This window comes from Coenobita brevimanus, chromosome 6 (assembly GCF_032717465.1).
Source record: "Coenobita brevimanus isolate Jiangsu-jjx chromosome 6, ASM3271746v2, whole genome shotgun sequence".
In the NCBI taxonomy this organism is placed as follows: domain Eukaryota; kingdom Metazoa; phylum Arthropoda; class Malacostraca; order Decapoda; family Coenobitidae; genus Coenobita; species Coenobita brevimanus.
This window is the reverse complement of record NC_136959.1, coordinates 52,795,483-52,813,541: the sequence shown is the minus strand read 5'-3', so window position 1 is coordinate 52,813,541 and position 18,059 is coordinate 52,795,483. Positions and strand designations below refer to the sequence as shown.

Sequence of the window (18,059 nt, the reverse complement as noted above, 5' to 3'; positions counted from 1 at the left end):
CACTCTCTGTACTCCACATATATTCCTCAGCAGTACCATCTCCACTGGTCTCACTCTTGACTTTTCATTTTCATGCCACACCATAGTCTCACATCCATATGTTTAAGTTGGCACTAACACTCCTTCATGTAAGCCTCATGCAGCTGCAACATTCAAGCCTCTGTTTCTTATCAAGGCCTTCATTGCACTAACTACTTTCCTTCCTTGTGTCACTCTACTTTCCACTTCTTTTGCACATTTTCCTCTCTTTTTTCTCACTGTATCCAGGTATTTGAATTCTCTCACCAATTTCAGTCTCTCTTCATTCACTGTAACATTGCGCTGGGAGTCACCTTCTCACTCAATAACCATCACTTTACTCTTTTCAACATTTGCTTTCAAGGCATGACACTCACAGACAGCAAAACTCTGCACTAGTCTACCAAGTTCTTGTCTAGGATTTGCAAGGAGTATTGCATCATCAGCATACAACAAATTTGAGATATTCCATCCATCACCATTCATTACCAACGCCATCCCTCTCGCCATTACTCATGTTTGTACTTCTCTCATCAACCCATCCATACATACAGTAATGCCCCGATATACGATACCCCTAGATGCAATACCTCGGCTTAGCAATGGGGGTACATATTGCACCAAGCCCTGATACCTGATGGGCAAGCCCTTGTTTAATGATGGGCCCTCCAATGTCGCGCCCGCAGATGACGGGCCGAAATTTTGAATCGCGCGCGTTCCCACGGCCAGCTGAGCCCACCTGCCTCCCAGGATGTGCCGGAACGCTCACGCAGGCCCCATACCCATCACTAACCCCGTGCTCACCCATATTGCTCTTCTCGCACCGTCCATCTCAGAGTGAGGATCTCCCTTACATTCACGAGCCACGCATCGTATTGCACCACCATTACGCAAGTTGCTATTGTAGTGCATCATAACTGTGTTTGATCACTGTTGTGAGTAGAGCAGTGATACTAGTTATGTGTGGAGTGAAATATTGTGTGATTTTGGGCCCAAATAAGTGAGATAATGTCTGGTAATGGTGCTGCACGTGGTGGGGCTAGTGGTGGTGCTAGTGGAGGCCCACGTCGTGGTGGTAAGTGGCCTGCTAGTGGTGATGCTGGTGATGTTCCTGCGAAGCGTGCACATAAGACTGTGTCACTGGAGGTGAAATTGGACATCCTTGAGTGGCACGACAAAGGCGAAGGTGCATGTTCTGTCACCTCAGCTCTCCACCTGGCCCAGTCAACTGTCTTCACGATCATAAAGAAGAAGGAGGCCATTAAGGCTGCTGCTGGGGAGGTTGCAACCTTATCCAGCTCCCGTATCACCCGCCAGTGAGAGCCTGTGATGGAGGAGCTGAAGTGGATGCTGCATACGTGGGTAGAAGGTCAGAACCGGCGCAAGGCACCCATGAGCCAGGCTATTATTTGCACTAAGGCTCTCGCTCTGGGACAAGCTAAAGGTCAGGCATGAACTTGATGAAAGCGAGACCTTTAAGGCCAGCCATAGGTGGTTTGACTGGTTTACGAGGCGGGCAAATCTCCACCATGTGAAGATGTACGGTGAGGCAGCGAGTGCAGATACAGTGGTGGCGGCATCGTTTTCTGATGAGCTGAAACACATCATCGCGGGGGGTGGCTATAGTGCGAAGCAGGTATTGAATTTTGATGAGACTGGGCTCTTTTGGAAGAGAATGTTCTCCAAGACATCTTGCAACAGAGGACAGGTCTACGCTAGGATTCAAGCCCTTGAAGGACCGGCTGACACTGCTGCTGGGGGGCAACGCTGAGGGCAACCTCAAGTTGAAGTCGCTCCTAGTCTACCACTCAGAGAACCGCAGGGCTCTCGTGGGGTATCTGGAAGTCGAACAAGAAGGCTTGGTTGACTTCAGATATCTGTTCGTCGTATTTTCACTCATACCTCTCTCGTGCGCTGAAGAGGTATACGTCTCATGAGAATCTGGCAAACAGATTTCTCCTGGTGGTGGATAATGCACCTAGCCACCCCCCCGCAGTGAAGGAATGGGCCAGCAATATTGAGGTGGTGTTCCTACCCCCCAACACCACGTTTTTGTTGCAGCCAATGGACCAAGGGGTGATCGCTGCCTTTAAGGCCTACTACCTCTGCCGCACGATAAAGCAGTTGGTAAGGGCCTGCAACAGTGATGACAGGACAACAGTACAGCAGTTCTGGAGAGGATATGACATACACCACGCCCTGGAGAATATAACTGCAGCATGGGATGAGGTGAGACAGGCGACGATGAATGGTGTGTGGCAGAAGCTGTGGCCAGAATGTGTTCACTCCTTCACTGACTTCCCCGAGGGCGTGCAACCTCCGCCTGTCGAGCGTGTGCGGCAGGACATTGTCGAATTGTCGCACGAGGCGGGCTTCGGGGAGGTCAACAAGGATGACGTGGAGGAAGTTCTCGAGAGCCACAGGGAGGAGCTCATCAATGAGGAGCTCCTCAGTATGGAGATCCAGCGGGTGCACCAGGAGGCAGAGGAGGAGGAGGAGGTTGTGCCAGAGGTCTGAGCTCTCAACATCAAGATCCTGAAGGAGATGCTGACGAAACTGGACAAGATTATAGACCTCATGAAAACACACGATCCCCTCCAAGGACGAAGCAGGGACGCAGGTAATCAGCTCAAGGAGGGTATGAAAGTCTACAGAACGATGCTGGAGGAGAAGAAGAGGGTGGCCAGGCAGACAACGATCACAGCCTTCTTTAACCCCTCAAGTATGATGCCACACGATCATGCTTTTTTGTAATTTGACATATGTTGGGTCTGGTTAGTACTTGGATGGGTGACCGCCTAGGAACACCAGATGCTGTTGGCATAACGTTCTCCCTACGTGTCAAGTGGGGTTGGTGGAGGATTAGTGCCCCTCCCTGTAAAACAATTAACTCTAAGCCCTTGGCCACCCCATTTGGGATACATGGCATCTGGCAATGAATGAATGAAAAAAAACATACCAGCCTATCCCGCACGATCGATAAAGACACACAAAAAACTGTGGGAGGGTAACTCTGCCCATTTGGTGACATATATGGGATCAGACCAGTGAGAGCTAGAGTGTGTGGGGTGGTATGGTGTGATTGGCCCCCTAAGGTGGGGGAGAAGGAACCCCCCCCTCACCACCATCACTTTACCTCCCTCAGCCCCATTACGTCATCTCCACGTTGTCCCCTCCCAACCAACCATACCCCAACATATCCCCTACAGGGGTGTGTGTGCATAGCAACCCTTCTCCCCTCTCCCTCCTCCCCTATCCCTCCTCCCCTATCCTTCCCTCCTCCTCCCCCCTCCAGCCAGACACACTCCACCTCCACTTTTCACCTTGCTTGTTTTGTTGTTATGAGTGTATGCCACACTGACATTTCATGCCTAGGGAACACTTCACATTGACATTAGTCATGTACAGTAAAAGCTTGACATAACGGAATAATTCAGCCAACCCCTTTTCTGTTTTATCAAATATTCTGCTTTTTCAAGCTTCCATTCCAAAACCATAGATGGAATGGAATTTTCCAGAAATTTTTGATTTTTCCCATATTTCTTCCCTAACTTGTGACCTGAAGCCTATACACAGTTGCTATCAAATAGCTTCTTTCGCAACACACACACACACATAATGATACACACAGAACAGTCAGAATCCACAATAATAATAATAATATGGTAATAATAATAAATAAAACAGTAGCGACCATCATCCACTCACTTGATGTAGTGCTGCCTACTTTTATCATTCTTTTTCTGTGCCTCCCCTCCTCTCCTCCTATTTCTCCTATCTTTCATGTCACTTCTTATTCCATTTCTTTCCTTGACAGATGGCTTTACATTGAGTGCCAAGCCAAATAGTTTCCTGTAAGCCAAGAAACCATTTACAACGCTGGGTGGTAACCATATAACCAAAACATACGTGCTCCCTACGTGTCAACAAGTGGGTTGGTGAAGGGTTGGTGCCCCTCCCTGTAAAACAACTAACTCAGTGTCAAATGGCCACCCTTTACGGGATTATGGTGTCTGGCAATAGATAGGTAGAAAACAGTAAAAAAAACTCACCTCCAAATGGGGGGGGGGATATGACATTTGTAGAATTATGCCTGACACAGCCCCCCAAACATGTGTCAGGCGTGATGCTTCGAGATTATTTCTAGTTTCTGGCCCATAGAAAGCCTCACCCTTTCCTCTTTTTCCTGCACTTCAGGCACGGTGAACGATTGGTTTGCTTATTTTCTACAGAAAAGGCACAAAAATGTTTGTAAAGCCGAGGTAATCACACACACTTGGAGAGAAGATTTGAACTGTGTGGGGGTTGCTGGTAGACTGCGGCGAGGTGAGCGACCTCACCCAGCCTTGGACAAAGCAGCTTTTTGCCATAACCTGTGACAAAGTCCCACACCTCATGATCGATCAGAAACGTTCCAGTGCATCACGATTTATCCACGGCCATGGACAGACTGGCTTGTTTCCGTTACGGAAACCCGATGCCTCGCAACAGAACAGAAAACTTCCGGAGTATTACGAGTACCTTACGGAAAAAAATCGTTCCTTTTTCTCAAGCTTCGGTTTTATCCCGTGTTTGTTATATCAGGCTTTTACTGTATATATAATTATTTACCATAAATAATGCATTTTCTATACATTTTCTATTTTCGCCCATGGGGGATTGGTAACTTTTATGCATCTTTGACAAGCAATTGTGCGATAACTATTTGGTCAATCTGGCTGAAACATACATTTTCAGGTGTATTAATTCAGTCTCTTGAAATGTAGAAGAAAAATTTTTACCTTGGTGAAAGTCGAAAAACTGATTCTGTTTTGCAGCTGGAGGGACAGACCTGCTGAGCGAATTGCGTACTTTAGGGGTTAAGCAGGCCTCCACCAGGCCAGCAAGTCACATAGGATCTCCCCAGCCCTCGATGAGAAGAGCATTTCCCCAGCCTTCAACCAGCAGGGCATCTCCCCAACCTTCAACCAGAAGAGAAACACTGAGGGACACCTCCTGCCGGGGATGTGCTCGGCCTGTTGTGCTGAACCTAACCTCCAGCCGATCGCTGTCTCCCGTGTCACCTGTGTCTTCACTAAGGCACTCTGCCACTCCATCGTTGCCTTCCTTGTCCCGCCCTCCATCTCTCACACCACTTCGGCCGCTGTCTTTGTCTCCCTCGCCACGACGAGAGCCACTGCAACTGACTCCAGTGCTACCTCATCATTCATTGCAGGGGTCTCTCTTGCCACCTCACCGGCCATCGCAGCTATCTCCCACACCACCTCCTCTATCATCGCATCGCACTTCATTGCCACCCCCAGAGCCATCGCATCGCACCTCATCGCCATCGCCTGAGCCAGTGCATCACACCCCATCGCCTCCGCCTGAATCATCACATCGCACTCCATCCCACCCCCCTCTGGCTTTCCCCTGGAGATAGGATTAGAGGGCTTTGAGGATGATGATTGAGTGTTGGGGAGCACCACATGTCCCCTAGCCTTGGGGGGGATAGCAAGGATGATGACCAGGACCGGACATGGACTTAAAAGAAGTAAGTGATGAGAGGTGTTTGATATTCACTAACCTATTCCTTATGATTTTCAGGCTTTATTTGTTGCTTTTAGTGAGTTATTTACTGGTGTTAGGCTTGGGTTAGCTTCCTTGACAGCTGTTAGGCCATTTAGATTGCCTTTAAACCTGTTTTTGGGCTCATCTGTCTGGGTTTTGGACTTGGTTTGGGGGGAAACCCAAGGCTGGTAATCGGTCCACATTGAAATACATATTAAAAGTACCCCGATATATGATACCTCACCTAACAGTGGGGTTTTACCTAATCAATTAGATCGTTAAACCGGGGTATGCCTGTATATTGAACAACCATGAGGACATCACACAACCTTGTCGCACGCCCATGCTGATCGTGAACCATTCATTTAGATGCCCATTAATCCTTATGCATGCTTCACTACCATCATAAAATCTCTTGATGGCACCTAGCGGCTTACCATCTACACCAAACGTGCAAAACTTTCCACAATCCTTGTCTTTCTACTTTGTCGTATGCTTTATCCAGTTCCGTGAATGTCATGAACACCTTATAGTCCTTTTCACAAGCCTTCTTCACTATCTGTCTAACTGCAAATATTTGATCCATATAACTTCTGCCACTTCTAAAGCCACCCTGTTCATCACTCACTAGGACTTCTGATATCTCTCTTACTTTTTCTATTATAATTCTTCCATATTCCTTCCTTACCACACTCAATAAACTTATTCCACAGTAATTCTTGCACCTACTTCGCTCACCTTTATTTTTATACAGGGGTACAATCACAGCCCTCTCTCTCTCTCTCTCTCTGTATATATATATATATATATATCTATCTATCTATCTATATATATACCTAGGCTGCTTCCCCCAAGGAAAGGGAGGTAGCCGAGACAGGACGACACACTCCCCATTTACTCATCCATTCAAACACATTCATTCGCATCTTAGCCCCAAAGGGGAGAACTTACAAATCCTCACCGCACCACACTGCACAAGGGTCAACTGCGCATTGCAATCAGTGACTTCCGCAGCAGGGCCCGACAGCAGAACTGGTTTACCCCTACCACATGATAACAGACCCATCCCCTTACCTGCACCTGACCTGACTAGCTGATCAGATCAAATGCGGGAGAATATCCCCTCAGGGCTGTGTCATCACTTATTCATTCACAATTTCTCTCCATTTATTTCTGTCACGCACAGCCACTCTTCCTTGCTCAACAGACATCCCTCTCGCATCCAGCACTCTCTTCACACTGTCCATCCATCCTATTCGTGGTCTTCCTCTCAGCCTTACTCCTCTCACATCAGATCTAGTTATCTTTTTCACCAATCGCTCATTATCCATTCTCTCCATATGCCCAAACCATCGCAACACCCTCTGCTCAACTCTACCAGCCATCTCCCGAACAACACCAGTTCTCCTTCGCACTTCATCATTTCGCACTCGATCCATACACGTCACTCCACACATATTCCTCAGATACCTCATCTCCATTACATTCAAACTTTTCCTCTCTGCTACACCCATATGCCATGTTTCAGCCCCATATAACGCAGTCGGTACCACAACACCCTCATACAGCCTTCTCTTTACATCCATTCTAAGCGAACGACATCTAAACACTTTTTTCATTCCTCCCAGCACCTTTCCTACTTCATTTATTCTAAACTTCACTTCTGCATCTATTCTTCCATCCACAGCAACATGTGACCCTAGATATTTAAAACACTCTACCTCCTCAAGCAACTCGCCATTCAAAACTATATTCATCCTCCTACCATCTACCAACCTCGTACACTTCATCACTTTACTCTTATTCTCATTTACTTTCAATTTCCTCCTTTCACACACCCTTCCAAACTCCTCTACCAACTGTCTAAATCCCTCCTCAAATCAGCCACCAGTGCAGTATCATCTGCAAACAGCAGCTGCTTCAGATTCCACTTTCCACCATCAACATTCACCAGACTCAGACCTCCACCTAAAACTCTTGCATTCACCTCCCTTACAACACCATCCATGTAAATATTAAACAACCAAGGCGACATCACACATCCCTGTCGCAGCCCCACTCTCACGGGAAACCAATCACTCACAGCATTTCCCACTCTTACACATGCTCTACTATTTACATAAAAACTTTTCACCCCTTTTAGTAACCTACCATCAAGTCCATACAATCTTAAAACAGTCCACAAAGCCTCCCTATCAATTCTATCATACGCTTTCTCTAAATCCATGAATGTCCAAAACACATCCTTGCCTTTCGCTAAGTACTTTTCACACACTTGTCTCACAGCAAATACCTGATCCACGCATCCCCTTCCTCTCCTAAAGCCACACTGCTTCTTACCAATCACTCCCTCTGTACCCTCTCTAACTCTCATAATTAACACTCTACCATACACCTTACCTACAACACTCAACAGACTTATACCCCTAAAGCTAGTACATTCATACTTATCACCCTTGCCTTTATACAACGGGACCACACAGGCACTTGCCCAGTCAATTGGCACCATACCTTTCACAAAGCACACATTCAACAATCTTAGTAACTAGTCAATAATAGTCACTCCACCATCCTTCAGGCATTCCACAGCACACCCATCCATACCCGCAGCTTTCCCTGTTTTCATCTCCTTTACTACCTTCTCCACTTCCTCCTTCGTGATCAAAGAATCATTCAACTCTCCCAACACATTTATTCCTTGCATCCTTCCATCCGTCACAATCTCAGCCACCCTTTCCTCCTCTACATTTAACAATCTTTCAGAATACTCTGCCCATCTCTTCCTTACTGCATCCATCTCAATTAACATCCTTCCATCCTCTGCTTTTACTCGTTCTTCCTTCCCAGACTCTCCCTTTCGCACCCTTTTCACCTCCTTCCAAAACATTTTCTTATTCTGTTGAAAATTCTCTGTCAGCCGCCTACCCCACCTCTCATCTGCTGCCACTTTAGCATCACACACAGCCCTACTCGCCCTATTCCTCTTTTCCTTATACCTTTCATATGACATCTCATCCTTCCTCTGCAGCCACACTTCATCTGCATGTCTCTTCTCAGCCACAGCCATACTTACTTCCTCGCACTACATCAAGTGAGTGCTCACCATCCACTCACTTGATGTAGTGCTGCTCTCGGGTGTCTGCTCTTTTCTCTCCTCCATCCTTCCTTCCTTCCATCCTCTTCTGTCTTTCTTTCCTTCATTCTTTCCTCTTCCTTCTGCCTTTGGGTGACTCTACACTGAGTGACAAGCCAAATGGTTTCCTGTACAGCAGGAAACCATTTACTATGCTGGGTGGTAGCCATATAGCCAAATTTAGGTGCCTGGTGGTTTAGTGGGTAATTACAGCACTCCAATCGGATTGAACCGGTGAAGGTTTATACCCAAGGGATGGGGTTTATTGCTCACATAATGCCACTCAGGGATGAGTGAAGCTGGTCACTCTCATCTTAAATGTCAGGACCAACTTGCCTAGCCCCAGGCTTCTATGCTTCTCATGTGGCAACGTAGGATTGGATGATGGATGGATGGTATATAAATATGCATACATAGTACGGATAAAAATGTACAGTATTTGCTTTTATTTTTTTACCCTCATACTGACCCTACACCCAGTTTTATCAATAGAAACATATTTTGCATTGATTTAATTGATTTTGGTAAGGTTCTTTAGGGAGAATTAGATTTCTGTCAATTTTTTTGTTTTCTCTCATACTGCCAGGGGGAGATTGTATAATCTTTGATGGGTGATTTTGCAGTAACCATTAGGCCCAGGGAATTGAGATTGGCATTTTCAGGCATGTAAATCCAAGCTCTTCAAATCTGTAAGAAAAAGTTTTGCCTTGGTAAAAACTGAAAAATTGACTCTGAATTGTGGCTGGGATGAACAAAGCTTCAGAAAAATGTGGTCTTTAGGGGTTAAATAGGTGATAGCCATGAGCTTTTTTCATCAGTTAGGATCCATAGTATTTTATGGCACTAGATCCTTCAGATAATTCAATGGCAGGATTTAGAATACTGTAAAACTCTCTGTTTACTGGCTTAAAGGATTCAGTATCTTTTTATAACCCTTCAGCATACTTCGCTATTTTTCCTCCTTAGCCCCTTACCTGCAGGGATGGCTGGACAGAGCCGTGCCCCTCCTGCCGGGATAGCAGGAACCCTAGACAATACACAATGAATTAGCTACTTCCAGGTCAGTGGAAGTACCGGTATCTCTTAGCCTTTTTCCTTTTTTTTTTATATATATTTTTTAGTATGAGAATAGGTCATAAGGGACATTTCAATGGGTAATGAACAGGGAAAATTAGCGACCAAGTGCATGTGAGGTGTTTCCAGGTGATAAAGTAGCTACTTCATGGCCAATGGCAGTATCAATTAGCTTTTTTCCCTTTTTTTAATATATTTTTTAGTATGAGAATAGGGCATAGGGCACATTTCAATGGAAAAAGTGAATGGAAAAAACCTACTGGGAGTTGCATTGCTCAGCCAGACTGTAGCTTGGCGGGGGAGGGGGTAAGGGAGGGGAGGTGGGGAGGCGAGACAAACACAGAAAAATGGCTAAATTGGTAACGCTGGATGCGAATACTAGCAGTAGTAGCAGCGCTGCCTATAGTTACACACTGGCAGTACTGATAGATGATACAAGACTGCACTTGAAAGCCCAGTCAATTTAAAAAATCCCTGGATCTCAGAAATGACGCCCTGCAGTATGGTACCGGGTACTTAAGTAATGAGCATCACGGTAGTGACGGCCCACGGGTAAGGGGTTAATCAATCTTTCTCTCTCTCTCTCTCTCTCTCTCTCTCTCTTTTAGGTCAAGACATAATGTGGTGACAAGCGGTCCAGCAGAGACACAGCAGACATCAACAGATTTGTCTCCAAAGTCAAAGAAAAGACCTCAGAAAGACAAATTTCCCCTTTCTCACAAAGTACTGGAGGCCCTCCACCACAGTTGGAAGAGCCTTCAAGAGAGAAAGGTGACTCTGTCACAGGAGGACTCTGTGTAATTGGAAGACTATATCTCATGGCAAATGGTAGACTCCAAACCCCAGAGAAGCAATCATGATCAAATTGGGAAAATCACAGTTGTAAATTCTTTTTCTGATGACAAGCAAGAAACTAGCTCAAGATAGAAAGAACTATCTCCAGATATACCAGTGCCTCCAGGAAACAGGGACTGCTGAAGGGTTCCAGGAAAAGTCTGGAGTCCTTTCAGGTAGTTTTCTTCAATGCTAGGTCTGTTAGAAACAAATTGCCTGAACTCAAGGCATTCATGACTCCAGAACATTTTGATTTATTTACTAGTTGTATTTACTTAGTTGTGATATACAAGAAATGAGCTACGCTCATGGGGTCCCGTCTCTGTTTCTCAGTAAGTCAAATTTTGCTTTGAACTTGTTTAAGTTTTTAGACTGGACGATCTCTTTGTCCAGGCTATTCCACAGGTCTATGCATCTATATGGAAAACTATATTTCTTGATATCCTTCAAGCAACTTGGCTTTTTCAGTTTCATTGCATGTCCTCTTGTTACTTTCCCATCCCATACAAACAGATCTTTTCTGTCAATTATATCTACACCCATCATGGCCCTGAACACTGCAGTCATGTCGTCCCTCTCTCTCCATTCTTCTAAGGAAGGCAGATCCAGCTTTTCCAGCCTTTCCCTGTGTGACAGATCTGCCAGGCTAGGGACCATCTTTGGTTGCTGTTCTTTGTATTCTCTCGATCTTGTTTATATCTTTCTTTTTATGTGAGGACCACACTGTTGCTGCATATTCCAACCTGGGGCAGATCATGGCCACTATCAATTTTTTCATCATCTCATCCATGTAATGAAATGCTACTCTTATGTTAGTCAAGAGATTATACGTCTCTGTAACTGCGATATAGATTCATGGTGACAGCAGAGATTTTGTTGGAGAGTTTGAAATTCATAGTTACAAAATGTTTCATAAAGACTGTACTACATGAGAAGGGAATAGAATTTTAATGTATGTCAGTGACAGCTTAAATCCTGTCTGCTGTAAAATTAGGTCAGACCAAGAAATATTAAGTGTGGATTTTCATCTGACCAGCACTTTGCATAAGTTAGTTCTTGTATACAGGCCTCTACATCAGCTTGGTGACCAGAATGAAGATATGTACAGGGGTTTGAGTAGCATAGTAAGTGATAAAATTTCTTTATTTTTTTGTGACTTCAACTGTCTTGTAAGCTGGGATGACAAAACGGCAAGTGCTAAAGGAAGGCATCTTGTAGACTTTACTTCCCCCCCCCCCCATAAATGAACCAACCAGAGGCAATAGCCTCCTAGATCTTGTGTTCATTGCGGAAGACAAAAGCTTTGCCAAATTGTCTGTTGGTGAATCGCTGGGAGTTAGTGACCACAACCTGATTAGGTTTTCTGTATGTGTTCATGTGGTAGATGGGGACACTCACCATCTACTCACTCAATGTAGTGTTGCTCTCAGGTGTCTGCCCTTTCCTCTCCTCCATCCTTCTTTCCTTTCATCCTCTTCTGTTTTTCTTTCCTTCATTCTTTCCTCATCCTTCTGCCTGCGGGTAACTTAACGCTCCCTCTCCTGTCTATCTTTTCTTCATTCTTTGCTCTTCTTTCTGACTGTGGATGACTCTACACTGAGTGACATGCCAATTGGTTTCCTGTGCACCAGGAAACCGTTTACTACACTGGGTGGTAACTGTATAACCAAATATTGGCACCTGGTGGTTTAGTGGGTAATTATGGCCCTTCAATCGGATTGAGCCGGTGAAGGTTTATATCCAAGGGATGGTTAGGGTTTATTGCTCATGTAATGCCACTCAGGGATAAGTGAGGCTGGTCACTCGTCTTAAATGTCAGGACCAGTTTGCCTAGCCCCGGGCTCCTACGCTGCTCATGAGGCAACATGGGATTGGATGATGGATGGATGAATGGATTTGTTGTTTACAATCTGATTAGGTTTTCTGTATGTATTTGTTGTGAATGATCTTCTGGACCTTGTAAAAGAAAACTAGACTTCTATAGAGCTGGCTTTCCAGGTTTTAAAGAGTTTTATGAGTGTTGGACTTCAGGGCAGTAATGTAAATGCAATGTATCGCTCATTTAAAGAGCACTTCTTAGAATGACAGACTGCATTCATAGGCACGAAGTACACAAAAAGCAGATCCATTCAACCAAAATGGTTTATTAATGAAATAGCCCTTGTAGTATTGTTTATGAGAGAAATGCTGCATACAAGAGGGCCAGAAACAACCAGGACCAGAATGATTTGGACCTCTTCAAGACTGTATGTAGGAGGGTGAAATCTCTGACAGAGTTAGCTAAAAGAAATGAAGAAATAAGGATGGCATAACAATGCGAAGGGAGCCCAAAGAGTTTTCCAGTCATGTAAACAGGCGGAAATCTTTTGAAGATAGTATTGGACCACTTAAGGATCAGTCAGGTGTAATGCAAATCTCAGACTTGGATATGCACATTGTCATGGGAAGGACACTGATCTGACCATAGTGAGATCCTCTCTACCATAAGGGGGTGCTGGATCCCTACACAGTGTATTTACAGGCAGATCCCGAGATACGATATCCATAGATGCAATACCCCAGCATAGCAATGGGGGAAGGAATACCACCGTTCTCCGCCAAATAATAGGTTTTGTTTTGTTTTGTTTTTTAACTGATTTTGATGCTATTTTAGACTTAAATTTTGTGTTTAGGCTGATTTATAAACTGTTTTTAGACATAGATTAATGTGTTTTAGTCATAGATGGATGAACATTGTCATGTTGGGGTACAATTTACTAAGTTTGATTTTTTCCAGACATATATTTGATGATTTTCAGATTTTATTTTTGGACTTAGGTGAGTTATAAACTGCTTTTAGGCTTAGTTTAGCTAGTTTTAAAGCAATTTGGGGGTTTAGGTTAGCTAGAAACTTGTTTTTTAACTCATTTGAGTGGGTTTAGGACTTGGCTGGGAGAGAAACCCAAGGCTCAAAAATGTATCCCTATACTTTACATGTTACATCTACACCGAGATACAATACCCTGCCTAGTGATGGTTTTTTACTTAATCAGTAGTATCGTTACACCGGGATTTGCTTTTACTGTACTGTACCTGTAATATGGTCATAAAGAAGCTGTTGCTTACTTATGGTCAATGGGTCTGCTCAGACAGACATGGGTTAAGGAACAATGGCAACAACAATGAGTCTAGCAGATGAGAACAAACTGGGGCAGGGAGATTTACTTCAAGGATATTTTAAGTGCCAGTATTGTGGAATATCTATCTATCTATCTATAGCCAGACACCATAATCCCGTAAGGGGTGGTAGTTTGTTTTTGAGTTAGTTGTTTTATGGGAAGGGGCACTAACTCTCCACCAACCTACTTGCTGACAAGTAGAGAACACGTATGAGTTGGTTATGTGGTTACCACCTAATGTTGTAAATGGTTTCCCGGCCTACAGGAAACCATTTGACTTGTCACTGACTGTAAAACTACCTGAAAAAGGAATGGGGAGTAATGAAAAGTGACAGGAAAGAGGGGGGAAATAGGAAGAGAGGAGGGCAGACAAAGAATAAGAGTGACAAAGGTCTATCTATCTATCTGTTGCCAGACGCCTTAATCCTGTAAGGGGTGGCCACAAACAAATTGCCTCCATGTCGCCCTGTCCCCTGCCATTTCACAGCCCTGCTCGCAGCTCACACCCTCCTTTCTCATATACCTCTCCACTCCATCCCTCCATCTCATCCTTGGCCTCCCCCTCTGTCTCCCCTCTCCATCTCACTCACTCACACTCTCCTCGTCAGTCTCTTGCTCTCCATCCTCTCCACATGGCCAAACCACCTCCTAATGCTTCCTATCACATCCACATCCAAACCACAACACTCATTTACTTCCTCATATGTCAGTCTGTCTCTTCATGTGACTCCACATGCTCCTCTCAAATAACTCATTTCCACTGTCCCTCCAACAAGGTCCAAGCTTCACTTCTATACATTAGAGTTGGTATCACAATAGTGTCATGCAGTAACTTTTCCACCTTCATGCTCACTTCTCTGTTTCTTATCACTGCTTTCAAGGAACCAGCAACCTTTCTTCCTTGTTGTACCCCATCAAGCACTTCATCCTCTAAACTTCCATCCTTACTTATCACACTACCCAAGTACTTAAGCGCACTCTAATTTTCCATTTCCTCCTCATCCAACCATATTGTACATTCACTGACTTCCTTTCTTTCAAAGACCATAACTTTACTCTTCCCTACGTTCAACTTTAGTTTATGTTTCTTACATAGTTTCCCAAATTCATCCATGAAACCTTGCAGCTCCCGTTCGTCTTCACTTAACAATATGGGATCATCTGCAAACAACAGTATAGGGAGTTTCCAAACACTCCCCTCTCTTATTAGGGCCACTCCGACATCAACTACCTTACCTTGTATCTCTTTTATAATCCCATCCATGTACAGATTGAACAACTGTGGAGACATGAGACATCCTGTTTCAATCCAACCTTCAGATAGAAAAATCTACTCAGCTCACTATCCACACACACTGCAGCCTAAGAACCCTCATACATACTCTTCACGGCATTCAACACTTCCCATCTACTCCATATATTCTTAATACTTTCCTCAATCCTTGTCTATCCACCCTGTCATATGCTTTCTCCAAATCCATGAAATCCGCATACAATTTCTTTCCCTTCTCTAGAAACTTTTTCACTAAAGACCTGAGCATGAAAATCTGATCTACACACCCACTTCCTTTCCTAAAACCTCCCTGTTCTTCTCCAACTAACACCTCTATTATTTCCCTAACTCTGTCAATAACTATCCTACCATATACTTTTCCTGTTACACTAAGAAGACAAATGCCCGTATGATTACCACACACTTCTTTTTCCCCTTTTCCTTCGTACAGGGACTTCCAATTTTCCAGGACTCTACCTTTCTCCCAGGCCAACCTGCACATCGTCCACATCCATTCTACTACTGTCTCTCCCCCATACTTCAGCATTTCACCACACACTTCATCAGTTCCTGGGGCTTTTCCCATTTTGACTTTCTTCATTGTTTCCACAACTTCCATCCTACTGATTTCTTCCTCTCTTCTCACATCCCTTCGTCTCCCAGCCATTCCCCATCCGCTTATACTCACATTACTTTCATTCTCTATGTTCAACAATTCCTTAAAGTGTTCTCTCCATCTGCCCACTTTTTCTTCCTTCTCCACCAGTAATCTACCATTTTTATTTTTCACTCCCGGACTAACTTCTTTGATGCCCTGTCTAACTTTCTTTACCTCTTTCCAGAACATTTTCTTACATTCCCTCCACTTTACACTTAAATTCTTTCCAAATTCCTCATACACTCTCTTCTTACTCTCTTTTACTAATCTTTTCACCTCTCTCTTCCTCTCCACATATAACAACCTTGTCTCTTTTAATGCTAGTAAAACTAAATCTATACAGTTTACTAATAGACAGATATTGCCAGATTCGTACATTACCTTCAGTGCTACTAATATTCCCATCTCCAAAAGTATTGAAATTCTTGGTGTCTCACTTAACAGTGCCCTCAGCTGGACCTCTCATGTCAGATCACTTGCTAAAACCGCCTCAAAGAAACTTGGATTATTGTAAAGAGTCCGTAATTTCTTCGCCGATGAGCAGTTAGCTATAATTTATAAGAGTCATGTGCGCTCTCAGCTTGAATATTGCTCACCCTTGTGGAATGGTTGTGGAGAGGTTGCATTAAGACAACTAGACAAAATTCAGAATAAAGCTGTTAGAATCATTAACAACCCTGCCATTACATATAAACTACCTCCCCTGCAAGTAAGAAGGAATGTTGCCTCCCTTGCATTATTTTACAGATATTTTTTTGGCAAATGCTCAGACGAAGTTGCGTCCATGGTGCCACCTCTCCATGCCTTCCCTCGTGCTACACGGGCATCTGGTAGTGCTCATGACTGGAATGTCACTCAACCATATTGCAGAACTTCTGCCTATCAGAATTCTTTCATTCCCCGAACTGCATCTCTCTGGAACTCGCTTCCCCAGAGTTGTTTTCCTCCAAATTTCAACCCACAACTGTTCAAGTTTAACTGTTACAGATATTTTATGAATAGAGGACACCAGTAATCTGGTGTATGGATTATTTTTTTTTTCCCCATTTGTTTTTCCTTCCTCCGTTCTGTTATTTAAAAAAAAAAAAAAAAAAAAAAACTGTCTCTTCCATTTCTCAACTTTTTCCACATCCCTGTTTCTCATCCACTCACTATATGCTTTCTCCTTTTGTGCCACAGCCTGTTTCACGTCTTCATTCCACCATGCTGTTCCTTGCACCCCCTTTTGTCTTCTCTTCATCCCACACACCACCTCACATGCTGCAAAGATTTCTTCTGTGAATATCTTCCACACACCTTCCACATCCCTCATCTGCTCCGATCCATATTTACCCAGTCGCTCCTTCAGTTCTTTCCCATATTCTGCCTTTTTTTTTTCATCCTCTTGTAACCTTTCCACCCTCCTTTTAAGAACTACTTCGTCCTGTCTTTCCGTTCTTCTATTCCTCCATTTCATTTGAACCTTGATTCTCACCACCACCAAGTGGTGGTCAGAAAGTCCACTCCCCAAACTCTACATGCTCTTGCATCCATAACACACCTTCTCATCCTATCATGCACACGCACATAATCAATCATTGCCTTCCGTTAATTCAGTTCACCACCCACCCTTCTCATCACTCGCCACTTACACCTGTGGATCATTTTGTGCCTGAAGAGGGTATTGGCTCTCACCAACCCCCTGTGGGAACAAAAGTCCACTAGAGCACTGCCTTTCTCATCCACCTCTGCAGGCACACTCCACTCACCAACTACTCCATCCACCTTCACATTCCCTACTTTTCCATTCATATCTCCAATCAAAAACATTCTTATTCCTTTCAAACTTTTCCATCCACACTTCCACATTTGTCCAGAACTCTTCTTTCATTCCACTTGCACATCTTGCGTTAGCGTATACATGCACACAATCGCCCACATTTATAGTCCAACTTTAAAACCTTACCCATGCAATCCTTGAGCCAACTGATCCATACTCTTTCATATTCTCCTTCCATCCCTTGCACACAACAATACACACTCCTTTTGCCGTCTCATTCTCACCCACTTCTGTGCATATACCCCATCCTTACTCCCATTCTCTCACACTCTCACCTCTTCATTTTGTTTCAGTTAATCTGCATACATCCACTTTTGTACCCTCAAGCACCTGGAATTCTCTCTTTCTTTCTCCTGATCATTTGCATCCATTACATTCCATATCGCAGTCCATACCATATCCTTTGTTCTGTCCTTAGGTGTCACCTGTTGGTCAGTCCTGGTTCGAGGCTTCTTGCTTTTATTTTTAGTTATTTGTTTTTCGTGGAGGGGCACTAACTCTCTGCCAACCCACTTGTTGTCACGTAGTGATCACATGTTGGT

The 18,059-nt window shown here is 44.2% G+C and overlaps 1 protein-coding gene across 1 annotated transcript in view; it reads left to right on the top strand.

Annotated features, from left to right (window-relative positions):
• The window catches only part of LOC145401224 (uncharacterized), a 107,787-nt gene that overhangs the window by 30,266 nt on the left and 59,462 nt on the right, over positions 1 to 18,059 (top strand). The window lies entirely within an intron of this gene.